Source organism: Eleutherodactylus coqui, chromosome 9 (genome assembly GCF_035609145.1).
Source record: "Eleutherodactylus coqui strain aEleCoq1 chromosome 9, aEleCoq1.hap1, whole genome shotgun sequence".
Lineage (NCBI taxonomy): Eukaryota > Metazoa > Chordata > Amphibia > Anura > Eleutherodactylidae > Eleutherodactylus > Eleutherodactylus coqui.
Genome location: NC_089845.1, coordinates 46,890,355 through 46,903,642, shown reverse-complemented (window position 1 = coordinate 46,903,642; position 13,288 = coordinate 46,890,355).

Below are 13,288 nucleotides of genomic sequence, written 5' to 3'. Positions count from 1 at the left end.
CCCAGCAGTCTTCTTCTCTGTTCTGGAGGCCGGGGATTGAAAAATCCCCGCCTCCGGAAAGCACTGGCTCTGATTGGCTGAGCGCTCAGAGGCAGCCAATCAGAGGCAGCCCTCAGAGGTAGCACTCAGAGGCAGCATTGCATATATACTATACTCTGCACATTAATTACAACATTATCAGACGTGGGTCTGTTCATCTCTTATTGCCCAATTAAGATTATCAACACACTGGTCGAGAACCCACAGCCACAGGCGTAACTATAGAGGATGCAGGGGATGCGGTTGCACCCGGGCCCAGAAGCCCTAGGAAGCCCATAAGGCCCCTCTTCTCTATATAAGGAGCCCACTAGTATGAATAAAGCATTATAGATGGGGGCCCTGTTACAGGTTTTGCATTTGGGCTCAAAATCTACAAGTTACTCCTCTGCATTAAGGAGTTAAGATAAGTTGGAGGGCCCCAAGATAAACTTTTGCACCTGGGCCCATGAGCCTTCAGCCATGCCCCTGCCCACAGCGATATAGGAGTTTCAAGATTATGATACTTTTTTTTTTTGTCTATTATTAAGAACATTGGAGCCCATGAAACAATTAGCCTTGTTTTGATTCCAGGTCGCACCTCAGTCTGTCTCTTACATCGTCTTCACACAATGGCTTTCACAGGCTCCACTCCTCCTCAGGTTTCAGTTACTCTTTCCACCTTTCTCTAGCCGCTCACCGATGTTCTTCTTGTTGGCTTAGATCTCCAATCTGAGGGCAGGTTTTAATATTGCTCATGCTCTTGCTGCACACACTCACACATACTGTCACAACAATTCTGGTACCATAATGTCCACCATCATGTCAGCGCAGGGCAGTAGGTAATGACTCCTTATGACTGATACCTTCTCTATCTACAGAAATAGTGACACTATACACACAACAGGGTGCCCAGGTCTGTGGGTTCATGGCATAAACAATGCAGTACAGTACTAAACAATATCACATGTCAATCACATCTACAGATTTAGCAATGATTTACAATACAAACATAACAGTGTAACTTTGTAAGAGGGCAACTGTGTCATTTGCTGTCCACCCCCTTGCATGCAGTTGACTCTTTAGTCACTTGGTAGGTCACATGACTCCTTTATTAGTAGATTAAAGAAAGCTCTCCTGATGAGTCTGTTTTAGGAAATACTTATATTTCTCATGAATTAATAATTTTAGGTCATTGTGACGTTCTTCTGTTATTTGTCCTGAAAATGTATGAATAAATTGTTAACGGAGTGTGCCTTTACAAAGTCTGACACTGTCGTCACTGATTGGAAAAAGCAAATTAGTAACTAAGAGGGTCATATTAGCGAAGCATGCACCCTGCCATTCATCCACTCAATATCTGTATTGGAGCATACTTGAGTTTAAAAAACATCATTCGTGATTCATATATGTGCAGTGTTGTGTCGTATTCATGTACTATCTGTATGTAGTCCGTGCATCAGGTTTTTTTTTTTACTTCTAAGTGCCATCCGTATTGCACGTCTGCAAAAAAAAAACTGAAACAGACCCAATTTTTTTTTCTGCATCTATCAAGAAAAATAGATAGCACATAGATGGCATCTGAATGCTGCCTGTTTTTCTCCTATTCCCATTGACGTTCATGGGCGAGTCTCATTTGTAAAATGGATCCGTATAGTACATGCGATAAGTTTTTCATAGTCCATTTCTGTGTGAAAAAACTGTGGTGTGCTTTGGTACATAGAATAATATGTGTCCATATGCTGTCCATGTGGAGTCCATTTTTTAAACTGGACTTCATATGGGGAAAAAAAATGCTAGTGGGGGTGGGGGGGAGCCTTAATGGCATAAATCAAAGCTTGAAAACACCTTTATTTCATTTTCAGTCATGTTCCCTACATTTAGTTTTAGTAAAATGAATTCTAAAAAAATTACAATGTCTCTATCTGAATAGGATACACAAGGAAAGTTGGATATTGGATGTATTTCAACGCATTACTTGTGCTGAGGGAGTCTGCCATGTTCCTTATGATCTGGAGATCTCCAATCAAGAATTAAGCCATATTGTAAGAAAAGCTGAACAATGGCGAGGTGTCAATGGAGAACGAAGAAAGGTAGGGGAACTCAATATATCTCAAAGTATATTGCATGTTTTATATACTCAGACTATGTCAGTTGAGTTGGGCCATGGTGGCTCACTGACTTGGGTTGACTTGCAGCACAGAAATTGGTAAATGATTGGTAGCTTAAAACATTGTTTTAAGTATCTGACAAACATTTCCGTCAGTACAATCATTATTCTAATGCCCTGTTGAAATGCACCTCTGATCGTAGAGGTACAGTTAATGTATTGTTCTGTAGATGTTGGTATCAACCAAGCAACATTTCCCAACACCACTAAAGATAAGTGTCATGGCTGCCAGCCGTGACAAGCAGTGCCATAACTCACCCTCCTCTACCTTTGGTCAGTCACTGATGTTCCTGTCTATAGTGTGGCCAGCATCGGACCTGAAAAACATGCGTGCATGGTTCGCTTACCTCTTAAAGGGCCAGGCCACACACCCAGTTTTCACATCCGTAGCCAATCCAGATGCTTCCTGGGTTATTTAAAACACCCTTTCCAACTGAAGGGTGTCAGAGTATTTGGTTCCTAGTGGTGTTGTTACCGTGCAGTGCGGCACAGGGTCCCGCGGTCAGCGCGCGCCGTCTCAGCCTCGGCTCCGGCGTCCTGGAGCTGTTACCGTGCAGTGCGGCGTGGGGTCCCGCAGTCAGCGCGCACCGCCTCGGCTTCGGCTCCGGCGTCCTGGAGCTCTGACGTCAGGGCTTCCCCGGCGATGTGGGGTGGCCGGCGTGCAGCGGCGTGGGCGTGTCCGCCCGTAGGGGACTGGCTGCACTTCTCCGTTTCTCTTGTACCTTGAGTGGGGGAGTTGGCTCCTCCCACTCTCTGCCCCTGGGCGGAGTTTTGTAGTCATAAGGCTGGCAGTGACCTGAGCTCACTGCCAGTTATTGGTTCTGTCAGCTACTAGTTAGTCCTGTTTGCAGTTTCCTCAGTCAGTACCCTAGTTTGCTCGTCAGCCTCCGTTTCCAGCTTTGCCTGGAGCTTAGGATTTTCTGTTTGGTCACTCCATCTGCCTTTCCTTGTCGGTACTCTGTCCCCCGTTAGCTAGGTCCATCTAGTGCAGTCGCCAGGTCCCTAGTCAGGGTAGGGACTGCCGTCCAGTTGTCCGCCTGGGGTTAGCCAGGTCAAGGCAAGTAGGCAGGGACAGTGGGGTGCGGTAAGTTTAGGGCACCCCACCAGGCGCTCGGGGGGAGTCAGAGTGCCATAACATAATAACTGGCCCTTAAAACTGTTTTCTATGGAGGCGATCAGCGCCCACACGAACCAGCTGCAAGCCCTGTTGCCGGTGGTCCAGGATTTATCCGCTCGTATGGCAGCCCAGGAGCAGCGGGGGTTGTCGCAGGGTCCGGACGCCTCGACCGGTCCAGACCCCAAGTGCCCTCTTCCTGAGGTGTTTTCTGGGGAGAGGAACAAATTTTTTGTTTACCAACAAGCTTGCCGCTTGTTTTTTCAGATGCGCCCCCATTCCTCCGGGTCGGAGGCCCAGAGGGTCGGGCTTATAATGTCCCTGCTGCGGGGATCTGCCCAGACCTGGGCTTTTTCCATTCCCGAGGGTTCCCCCTGACTTCAGTCTGTGGACTCCTTTTTTTCAGGAACTCGGGGGTATCTTTGACGAACCAGACCGAGCGGGGTTGGCAGTTTCTCGGTTGTTGACGTTACATCAGGGGTCGCTGTGTGTGGAGGATTATTGCTCCAACTTCAGACACTATGCAGGTGAGATGGCATGGAACGATAGCGCTCTGAAAGACGTTTTCCTGCAGGGCCTCTCGGATGCAGTAAAAGACCTGTTGATTTCCCATCCCGTTCCCGGGTCCTTAAAGGAGGCTGTGGAGCTAGCGGTGAAGGCAAATAGGAGGCTCAGATCTAGGAAGCAAGATAGACAGGCCCGTAGAGTCAGGGAGGTCGGTGGTCCTGTTCCCTCTTCTTCCTTACCAGTCTCGGTTCCCGAGCCCATGGAGGTGGACCCGCTGGACCCCAAAGAGCGACGCCGGATTCGATTGCTGCATCATCTCTGCCTCTACTGAGGGAAAGCTGGACATCGGGTGATCACCTGCCCCCTGAGGCTTCAGTGCACACAGTCGGAACCGGCGGAAAACTCCGAGTCCTAGGCAATTGTAGGGAGGATCGTCTAGGACTTCAGGTACTTCCTAAGCTTCTGGTACCTTGTCAGGTTAGATTCCGGAATTTTTCCCGACCAGGGCAGGCGTTTATTGATTCCGAAGTGGCCGCTAACCTGATAAGCCTGTGTTTCGTTAGACCCCTGATGGCTGAATTGGTGCCGCTGAAGACGCCAATTCGTTTTACTAGCATTGATGCTACCCCTCTTGCTACTGGCCTGGTACGATGGAAGACCCCCGTGTTACAATTCACGGTGGGGATTCTCCACTTGGAAAAACTATCATTCCTGGTGATGGAGAAAATGTCGGTAGACATGGTACTAGGGATGCCGTGGTTGGCGTTGCACAACCCCCAATTCAATTGGACCACCCAGGAACTGACTCATTGGGGACCATCCTGCCATGGCCATCTTGCTCCCCTTCCTCTCTGCTCAGTAGATGCCGCGCTCGTTCCGGAATACTTGTCTGACTTCCGGGATGTGTTTTCTAAAAGCCTGTCAGAGACCCTGCCTCCCCACAGAGAGTGGGATTGTGGGATAGACCTTATTCCAAATTAGCCCATCCCTAAGGGAGCCATTTTCAACTTATCCTGGCAGGAGCACGAAGCTCTCAAGGTCTATATCACGGAGTCCCTTGCCAAACATCATATTAGGCCATCCCGTTCCCCTGCTGGGGCGGGTCTCTTCTTTGTCGAGAAGAAGGATGGGACATTGAGGCCTTGTGTAGATTATCGGGCCTTGAATCAAATCACAGTCAAGAACCAGTGCTCTCTGCCTCTGATTCCTGACCTCCTGAATCAGGTGGTGGGAGCCCACTGGTTTTCTAAACTAGATTTAAGAGGGGCTTATAATTTGATCCGAATCCGTGAGGGGGATGAGTAGAAGACGGCATTCAATACCCCGTTGGGACACTTTGAATGTCTTGTGATGCCATTCGGCTTTTGTAATGCCCCTGCGGTCTTCCAGGGGTTTATGAATGTGGTTTTTCACGACGTCCTGGGGGTATTTTTAGTCATCTACCTCGACGACATCCTGGTATATTCTCCTGACTGGGACTCTCATGTGCAGCACCTTAGGTTAGTACTAACTCGGTTACGTGAGTACCAGCTGTTTGTCAAATTGGAAAAATGTCTGTTTGGCACTCAACAAGTGTCCTTTCTAGGGTACGTAATTTCTCCAACTTCCATGCAAATGGAGTCGGATAAGATGGCAGCTATCTCCCAGTGGGTCCGACCAGGTAATCTGAAAGCACTCCAACGGTTCTTAGGTTTTGCAAATTTCTATCGCAAGTTCATTAGAAACTACTCGGTCATCGCTCAACCGTTGCCCGACCTTACCAGGAAGGGGGCTGACTTGGTAAATGGTCACCTGAAGCCCTGGGGGCGTTCGATCGTCTCCAAAGGGCGTTCTCGGCCGCCCCGGTGCTCGTCCAACCTGACCCGCTACGCCCCTTCTTCATGGAGGTTGATGCATCTGAGGTGGGGGCTGGCTCTGTGTTGTCCCAGGTGGTTAGCGGGAGGGCTGGCTACAGTCCATGTGCCTTTTTTTCACGGAAGTTCAGTTCGGCAGAGCGGAATTACGATGTAGGCAATCGAGAGCTATTGGCCATCAAGTGGTCCTTAGAAGAGTGGCGTCACCATCTTGAGGGCGCTAGACATCCCGTCACGGTATACACCGATCATAAGAATCTAGTATACCTCGCCAACGCTAAGCGACTCACCGCACGTCAGGCCAGGTGGGCATTGTTTTTTTCTAGATTTAACCTCGTAGTGACGTATCTCCCGGGGACTAAGAATGTCAAGGCTGATGCTCTCTCTCGGAGTTTTGGGTTGCCAGAATGTGAGTCGCTGCCTCCCGAAAATATCCTGGAACCTGGGGTTGTGGTTGCGGCGGTGGACTCTGGGCTCATTCCCCGCCTTCAGAGTGCCCAGCAGGATGCTTCCCCAGGGGTTCCAGAGGGCAGATGGTTTGTGCCAGAATCATTACGTATCACGGTTATTGAAGAGTCCCACTCGTCAGCTTTCGCGGGTCATCCGGGAGTGCAAGGGACCCTGGATCTCTGCTCCCGGCTCTACTGGTGGCCTGGCATGTCTCGTCAGATACGTGACTTCGTAAGGGGGTGCTCTGTTTGCGCTCGCGGCAAGAATCGCCGGCGGCGTCCGGAGGGTCCTCTGAGACCGTTGCCTGTGCCGTCTCGCCCCTGGTCGCACCTTTTGGTAGATTTTGTTACTGACTTGCCAGAGTCACAGGGGTTCACCACCGTTCTGGTGGTGGTGGACCGTTTCTTGAAGATGGCCCATTTTGTGGCATTGGAGAAACTTCCTTTGGCGATTGAATCAGGTCTTCATTAAAGAAATTGTTCGCCTCCATGGAGTCCCTGAGAACATTGTTTCCAATTGTGGGGTTCAGTTCGTGGCGCAGTTTTGGCGGGCCTTCTGCAGAAACCTTGGGACTTCGCTTTCATTCTCCTCAGCATTCCACCCGCAGACTAATGGTCAAACTGAGTGGAAGAACAAGGATTTTGGTGCAATATTTGAGGCTGTTTGCAAGCGAAAAGGCTCATCGGTGGGTTGAATTTCTGCCGTTGGCTGAGTTTGCGCTGAACAACCGTACCAGTTCTTCCACTGGGGTCTCTCCTTTTTTATGGGTTTATGGTCAGCATCCCCATTTCCTTACTTCTCTTCCTACTCCGTCTGCCTGTTCTGCAGCTAATGTCGCCACTGATGAGCTGCAGGGGGTATGGAAGGAAGTACAGAAGAATCTGGAGGTAGTGGGGTCTCGCATGTAGTTGCGCAGTGGGAGAAGCCTCTCAGTTTCGGAACCTTACAGGGTGGGTCAGAAGGTGTATCTATCATCCAGGAACCTAAGATTGAAGGTCCTGTCCTTAAAGCTGGCGCCGCGCTTTGTAGACCCTTTTACCATCACGTGGGTAATTAACCCGCTCGCGTACAAACTTGAGTTGCCAGCCACATGGAAAGTGCATAGGGTTTTTCACAAGTCCTTGTTGAAACCCTTTGTCCCTGAGCTCACTGCCAGTTATTGGTTCTGTCAGATACTAGTTAGTCCTGTCTGCAGTTTCCTCAGTCAGTACCCTAGTTTGCTCGTCAGCCTCCGTTTCCAGCTTTGCCTGGAGCTTAGTATTTTCTATTTGGTCACTCCATCTGCCTTTCCTTGTCGGTACTCTGTCCCCCGTTAGTTAGGTCCATCTAGTGCAGTCGCCAGGTCCCTAGTCAGGGTAGGGAATGTCGTCCAGTTAGCCAGGTCGAGGCAAGTAGGCAGGGACAGTGGGGTGCGGTAAGTTCAGGGCACCCCACGAGGCGCTCGGGGGGAGTCAGAGTGCCGTAACAGGTGTAAGCTGTAAATTCATATCATTGCCCAAGTCCAGAAACACTAAAACTTAACCTTAAAAATCTCACTTAATAAGATATATGATACTGTTTATGTGAGTAAAGAAGGTTGCCGTTTTGCTAGAAGCACTACTGAACAATCTAGCCCCGTATTTTCCTCTTTTTCTTTTTTTCTTCCTTAAGGATTGTTAGAGGATCTAGAGCACACACTACAAGCCTGCCAGGATCTCCGGTATGAGTGGACACCTACTCTCCAAAGGACATGGGTTCTGAGACAAATATACTAGACCCTGAGATTTACAATTGATGAAATCACGAATATAGAACAATTGACAAGTAAAGGAGTTTTTATTCATTTTAATCATATGCATTCAGCCATGAAGAAGGGCTATTAGGTCTACAATAGTGGATTATTAGCACAGGCGTAAGTTGAAGCTTTTGGGGCCCAGTGCAAAATCTGTAACAGGGCACACAATGATAATGCTTTATTCATAGTACTGGGCTCCCTATATGGAGAAGAAAGGCCTTATGGGCCAACTAAGACCCCTGGGCCCAAGTGCAAGCGCATCCTCTGCATCCCCTATAGTTACTCCCCTGATTCTTAGGTAAACCCATGCTACATTTTGTTGGCAGTGATATTTCTGGGAAGAAGTACCTGCATCCTGCTGGATCCTCAATTTTTACCCAAACATGACTACCCTGCTTTCCCGATATCTGCCTGCCCTGACCTCGACCTGGTTTCTAATAATGTCTTGCTAATTGTCACCCTTCCTGATCTCCAGGCTGATTTGTCATGTGGCATGAGGTCCACCTTTCCTCACCTCAGCTGGTTGTACTAACTTTGACCTAGCCTACTCCTTTAGTACCACACTTTGGCACCTTTTGGCCCTTGCGTTAAGACTACTCCTTAGGAAGCAACCTGGAGGTTCCCTTCAGTGGAGTCTATATCCCTTGAAAAAGGGGGTTAAATGGTAAAGATTGGGGACCTCTTAAAGTGGCACTCAGGAGTAGTCCAAAGTCAAATCAGTCAGTTCCACAGTGGGTCCACCTCATCCACTACATTACAGTAAGGATCATTTTCATGTGTGCATGATAAAGTTTGACGTACAGTAATTTATTGTTGTTCTTATCCTACATTCATACTGGACAATAATCGCTACTATCACTAGAAAATTAATGAATCGTAACAATTGTAACAAATTGTAAAAAGGCCTTTAAAGCAACTTATTACATATTGCAGATTCTCCATGTGCTTCAATGAGTTTCGTCTGGATACTCTAGTACCACCTAGAGTACTCAAGTTGTCATCTTGTGAAAATTGTTCTATTAAAGGCCCATTTACATGCAAAGATAATCTTTCAAATGATTGTAAGATTAGCGATCATTTTGTATAAAGTACTAATGGACACTAATGCCCATTAGTACTTTAGCAGCTTCATTTGCGTGCAAATGAGCCTCTGGAGCTGCTTGCAAAACTCAGCAGGTGGTCTGAGCTCTGCAATTACCTTTATTGTTCTGACATGGGCTGCTAAGAGAAAACAATGTTATTTCTAGCTCCCATGAAGATATCAGCCTGTGGACTGTTTTCTCTCAGGGGCTGCAAAGAGAATACAATATTATCTCCTACTCCCGGGGAGAACACAGCATGCAGCCTGAACTATGGATTTTAAACTCACCTAAAAATCATTCTTCAGACGAAAAGTGTACGATGGTAGCATTTACACAACGATTATCACTCAAAAGCCATTGTTTTAACCAATTTTGAGCGATTATCGTTGCATGTAAATGAGCCTTTAGTGTGTTCTTGAGATAGGCAAACTAGATTGTTCAAGATTAGAAATAGAGAATACATTATTCATACAGGGCTGCAGAATTAAATGACCTTTGCACTGTACAACTCTTACCCTATATAAATATTACTGCACAATAATGCAAAAATGCTATTCAGCAATTTATGAATGCTGCATTGGCAAACATGGGTATCATTACTAAATGACTTGATAGAATAATTAATAGTATTTATATAGAATAATTCTAGAATTTATATTTTCATTTTTTTAAGTTTTTGTCTTGTTGTTAGAGTTGGGGGGATTTCCTTTAATACTCTATACATTGGCCATTTTACTCGTATATAACGTTAGATGTCTTTGATGTAATTTGTCTGTCTGCATGTTACATAATAAATTATTAATACCATTAACTACATGATTTTCCAGAACAAAATAATAATAATAGTGATTTCAAGAACACTTAGAAAAGGACAGCTAAAATATAATATGACGCCACCTAATATTTTGTCATTGTAATGAGTTTTGCATGTTTAATTAGATAACAATGTTTTTATGATTAGGTCAGAATCTAAGTTTCCCATTATAATGCAGTTCACAAACTAAACTTGTAATTTGCTTTGGCATTAAAATGATCATTCAGGAACAAAATATTATTGAACAATTTTTCAAAAAAACTCATTTAATAAAAGTGTCCAGAAAATCTTAATTAGAATAGGATTTTCAGGTACAGGATATAAATTGATATGTCATCCTTATACCAGCAGTGAGATAAATGTATCTTTATATATTTGTTAGTACATGGGCTCTCTTTCTCATGGGAACCTTTTATAAAGTGTTATTTTATCCTTGTTCTGCACTTCCTGATCTCTTCTGAATATGATAAATAAAGTTCACTCTTCCCCACTGAAAATACTATAAAACATATCGCTTTAACCCTTTGCAGTCCAATTTTGGTTTCAAGATTTCCTAGGGGGCTTTCTCTTTCAGCCATTATACAATGGCGCCATCTGCTGGCTAGAGCCAGTACTGGGGTGTGTGACATGCTGGAAAGGCCCCCGACAACATAGTGGACAGTGATCTACAGTAAGAATACCCTGCCGGACATCTTCCAGCATTGGAGCTGTAAAGTCTTCAATCAGTATGTCTTTATATGTCAGACAGTGGATTGGAAAGGGTTAAGTTTGTTAAAGGTTTTTGTATATGTTGTGCACCTTATATGGGCACACCTTGTATGGGTATTAATTCCTTTTCCCTTGTTTCTATGGGCAGACTGCAGCAAAGAATTATGGGAGTTGTGTTAAGATTCATGCTTTGAGAGGTCACGTGACTCCTGCAAGAACATACCCCCCTATTGTGCCATTGTCATGAGCAGAAAAAAACTGCACATCTGGATGAAACAGTAACATTTGGCACTGGGAAATTAAAAACTCTAAAGTGCTGGTCACTAGGAGTCTTTCTTCCTTCTAATTTTTTGTCTATTTTCTGTTGTCAAGTTATGCCGGTCTCTTATAACACACAGATAAATGGGGAAGAGGAAGTAAAGTAGGGAGATAACTCATGCTACTCATAAAAGGCTCTCATAGGGAGAAGAGGGGAGTAGAGATGGATGGCAGAAGCAGAGACTCACACAGACCTGCTGTTAGAGCTAACAGTTAGTTATTTACTGCTATTTCTTCCCATCTCCACTGCTCAATACTTCTATAGTATCCTACATAAAGATATTATTTATCCGTGTGTTACAGCTAGGGAGCAGAATCTATAGTTTTCTCTGTGCAGAGTGTATAGAACACAGCATAAGAACCAGACTACACCCACCAGTTCAGAGTAAATTGAAAATCTCAGATTCAGCCTTGACAGAGGGAAAATAGTAATAAATGTGAAATACAAGTGTTTTATTGTAATGGCTGTATATAGTGTTATTTCTCATGTGCACACAGAAGCTTATTCTGAAAATGTAGCTGAAATGTGAGATATGTATTAATTTAGACTAAAACATGGGAGATAATTAAACGTGGACGGGGACAGTTTAAAATTAAAGATTGATGGACAGAAAATCATAAGAGGGTTAAGGAAATGCAGGGTTCAATCACTAAAATAATCATAAGCATGGTAGAAAGGATCCCCCAGGGCTATTTGTTACCATTAAGTAATACAAAGTAAAATCTTGACCAGTGTATTAATACAGATACAAAACTGGTACGCTGGGGAATATAATGGCGCTATATGAATAGAGATTATTATTATAGCTCTTTGTGAGTAGCTCTTTGCTCTAGCTTATAGAAGAGTGGGCAATATCTGCATGGAATTGACATAATCTTATCATGTTTGTATTGGTCTTCTAAAGATACTTTAGGTATTTATCCTAAGGGCATGGATGCAAGGTGTGCTGCTGCTTGTTTCCCGCTTTAGTATGCTCAAGTAAATGTGGCTTTTGTGAGCGTAATCCATGACTTTTTCCTCATTTTGTGAAGTGCGACATACTTCACTTCTATCTTTTGCAACGTTTCATTGTAGTAATATCGATCTGAATTTGGAAAATTACCAGGTTTGAAGCAGAGTGGTTGTAAGTCTTTGATTCATAGGATGGTGGTGTTGTGAGTGCGGTAGAATTAAACACACCTGCTTCCGATCAGTACCGAAGACTTTCTATCTAATTCTATGTAACATTTTATAGACATCTTACACAATGTGTAGCAGCTTGGAGAACTGCATCGAAATGTTTACTGGTAGATTCTGGTGAGCTTCTGCATACAGTTGCAATCAAAAATATTCAACCTTCCTAACATATTAGGTTCATTTCCCAAATTTACAAACTTTCAGCTGTTTGCAATGGTCTTCAGTTCACTAATGTTATTGGGTTTTCATGAATTTCCATTAAATTCAAGTCAGGCAACTTTGAGGTATGCTTTGGATCATTCTCCTGTTGGAAGGTCCAGTGATGCCCAAGCTTCAGCTTCCTCACAGAAGTCAAGACATTTTTTGGTAACATCTCCCGATACTTGATTGAATCCATCTTTCCCTCCACACGTTGCAGGTTTCTAATGCAAGAGACAGCATAGAACCCCCAGAGCAAGATGCTCTTTCAGCGTATGCTTCATTCTTCCTTCTCCAGACATACCGCCAATCCATAGGCCCCAAAAATTCCAATTTGTTTCAGTGTTTCACAGAACATAATCCCAACACTTCTGTGGCTTGCTTATATGGTTTAGAGAATATTAGAGTCAACTTTTCTTGTGCTTTTAGGTCAGTAGAGTTGTATGACTTGGAGTTCGGCCATGAAGACATTCAGCATTTAGTATGTGCCTTACTGCGTAAATAGAAACCTCAGTGCCTACCGCTAGAAATCTAGCTGCAGGTCTCTTGCAGTCATTGACCATCTATCTTCCTAGGAATCTGGTAGCAGCTGGTGATTAATTCTTCTTTCTTCCACTTCCAGGTAGTGCAGCCAGTGTTCTTTTAACTTTAAACTTGCAAACTATGCTTCCAATTGTATCTCTAGGAACATTCAATGCCTTTACTATATTTTTTTTATATTTTCCTTGTTTGTCCAATGAGATGGTCTCCTCTCTTAATATTCGTAGTTCTCTTGAGTTATTTCTAACATGCAGTCAAATATCACAGTTATTTTAATGGAACTGTTTTCATTTTTAAATTAATTAACTGTGATAGTAAGTATAGTACCATTTTCCCCTAAAAATAGCACACTGATGAACCAATCACAGCCATTCAGTGATGTCATTCACCTAATGGTTGGGAATGATCGAGCGCCGACTCTGATTGGCTGAGCCAGCGGTGCTCATGATTCAATTACAGCACTCGCTTGCTGGAGGCGGGGCATTTAAAGCCCCGTTACCAGGAAGAGAATGCTGTCAATGCAGAGGATTACACGGCAATTGTGGGGCTGATACGTGGCTGCCTGCTA